Source organism: Neovison vison, chromosome X (assembly GCF_020171115.1).
Source record: "Neovison vison isolate M4711 chromosome X, ASM_NN_V1, whole genome shotgun sequence".
Lineage (NCBI taxonomy): Eukaryota > Metazoa > Chordata > Mammalia > Carnivora > Mustelidae > Neogale > Neogale vison.
In genome coordinates, this window is record NC_058105.1 from 99,249,813 (window position 1) to 99,252,997 (window position 3,185).

Consider the following 3,185-nt stretch of genomic DNA (forward strand, 5'->3'; position numbering starts at 1 on the left):
GACCTGAGCCGAAGGCAGAGGCTTAACCCACTGAGCCCCCCAGGTGCCCCATGATATTGCATTTAATAATCAAACTGCTCTTCTAAGGTGTGCATGTGAAGAGAAAAGTGAGAGATGTAGACTAAGGCTGTTGATTCATTGCTGCAAACTGCAACGAATCAGGAACATCAAACACAGAAAGCTAATAGCCATGAGACATACCTGAGAGGGGTCAAGTGTTAATTCTGTCAAAAGTGGGCAAAACCTGTAACACATGTCCTCTCTCAACTTGCAGCTCTCAGCAGGAATCACAAGATAGGAATGCAATAATCTTTGCAGAAATACAGAGCTGGTCAGCTTCTCGATTTCATGGTCTCATCAGAGGACAAGACCTTTCCCATAAGCGTGTGTATGTGAACCAGACAGCCCAGCAGCATCCATGATATTTTTTATAGTTTAGGGACTCAGAGATAAGTATCCCAAATCTGCAACGAAGACCCAGAATCTGATTTTCATTCACTGAGTAAAGCAACTTTGCAGACTTTGTTTCCACACAGCTAGTGCTGAGCTTTGAATAGCCCATGGTACACAACAACAGCTTTTAGTCAGTTCTGGGCAATCAAGATCTATGAATTCAGTATTCTTAAAAAAGCTTAGATATTGCACGGCCAGACTGGCAGCTTCGTTCCAAATCCAGATGACAGTCAGGGCTTGCCTAAGCCCTGTCAGTCTTGGAGCTGAACTTGACCCACTAAAAAACATACAGGTTGGAAAATCATCAGCTTCTAAGGGTCAGACATTTGATTTCGTAAGAGCTCACTAACAACTAAAAACTGCATTCTAAAACTTCAAAATTGTATCTCCATTTGGAGATTGCTTTTCTTTCATGTTGTCTCTCTTATTCCAGAGACCCAAAAGGCAAAAATCACGAAAATTTATTGTTTTCAATATTCAAAGAACTCAAATTCCAATCAGCCCACCACTGGCAAAAAGTAAGAATGTTGTGTTTGACTAACCTATTTTTTTTAAGCTTTCCCTGAGTGGGATAATCCTTACAGCATTTATATAATTACAAGCATACAGTATTTTATATTGATTTTATGATACACTCTGATGCAATATCCATAAACACATTTTAAAAAATTCTTCCCTTTTCTCATTGCAAATTCACTCAACCCTCTAACAAGAAATTCAGATTTACAGGTTTAACATTACAGATCCCTGAGATATGGACTAGAACGTGGTGTGGGAAGGAGCAGCAGTTAGTGATTTTGATAGCAACTAAGCCAAAGAAATGGCTAGAGTGTTCCCCTTCCCACTTTCACCCCCCAAAGTTTATCTAAAGCTTTGCTCCTGTCCTGGGAACTGAATTTATCCATTTTCCTCTCACTTGGTGGAAAGAAAAATACAGACTTTCAACATTTTTGGCTGGCCCAAGCTTATCTTTGGAAATGAGGGGGTCCTTTTCCCTCATCTGGAGGAAGTACAAAAACCAAAGGCTTTTTACACTTTTTTTTTTTCAGTTAGTTTTCATGGCCAAGTTAGTCAGAGGATCCAGCAGGTCAACTCTCTTTCTTCCTTCCTTCCTTCCTTCCTTTCTTTCTTTCTATTTTTTTTAAAAGATTTTATTATATATTTGACAGAGAGAGAGAGAGATCAGAAGTAGGCATAGAGGCAGGCAGAGAGAGAGGAGGAAGCAGGCTCCCCACTGAGCAGAGAGACCCATGCAGGGCTCTATCCCAGGACCCTGAGATCATGACCTGAGCCGAAGGCAGAGGCTTAACTCACGAAGCCACCCAGGCGCCCCAGATCAACTCGTCTGATGTTGGCTCTATCGCAACAGAGAGCAGCTCAACTGCTGTTTTCATACTAAAGATGACTTCGTAGCCACCTAGGGACCAAAGGGTTGTCATCTCCCACTCCTTCATCTTTCCATTTCCCAAACCTTCATCCTCCCATTTCCCAAAATGCTTTTGCCATATTTCACTGAGTCAGGGTCATTTGAGGATATCTTACTGTTGCCACCACCACGGTGGGAATTTCCGGGACCACTGCCAGGTCTGATGATTCACAAGGAGGACTCACAGGACACAGTAAATAGTCATACTTAAGGCTATAACTTATTATAAGGAAAAACTACAATGAAAAATAAGCAAGGGTAAGACACATGGCACAAAGCCAAGAGGAAACCACGTGGAAGTTTACAAAAGTTCTCTTCCAATGGATTCACACAGATCACAATTAATTCCTCTAGCAACAGGATGAGATGACACATGTGAATGCTGTCTACCAGAAAAGCTCTTTAGAGGCTCAGTGCTCAAAGTTTGTACTGGGATCTGGACATGTAGGCACCCTGTGCTTAGGAAGTACCAAGATTCCATATAAACAGAAAGATCACCTGTGTTCAGCATAAACAATATTGTTTTCACGCTTTTGGCACAACGAGGCATTTTTATCAGTTAAGGAAGGGTGGGAACACTCCCAAAATTGAAGTTCCCAGACACTAGTCAAGGTCTAACATTGCAAGGAGGTCTGATATAACTCATTTATGCACAGTAGGTATAACTTACACAAACAGGGCACTTACTCCTCTCTACCCACTAGTAGAATAAGCCTGATAGAACAATATCTGTATTTCAAGTACATAAACAGCAACTAACAAGCTTTTATAGGTTAACAAATAATAGTTTCAACCCACCTAATAAAAATAATACTTGCAACCATGTCAAAAGACTTGAAGTCATATTAGGAATTTGTTTTTCAATAGCATTGGAGAGGAATTACATTTTTAATTTTTAAAAATCTTTATTGAAATATAATTCAAAAAACATAAAATCTGCCCATTTAAAGTAAAAAATCCAGTGGTTTTTAGTATACTCACAGAATTATGAAACCATCACCAAAATCTAATTTTAGAACATTTTCATCACCCCAAAAAGCAATCCTTTAGTAGCTGCTCCCCATTCTCCCTGACCCTGGTGCTAGGCAACCCCTAATCTATACTCTGCCTCTACAGATTTGCCCATTTTTGAAATTTCATACAAATGTGATTTCTTTAGGCTGGCTTCTTCCAGTTTTGCTTAAATTTCAAAGTTCATCCATGTTTCAGTATATAGCAGTATTTCATTCCTTTTTACCCAAAGTTTTCTATTATATGGATAAATCGTTTTGTTCATGCATTCATCAGTTGATGACATTAGGTTTCT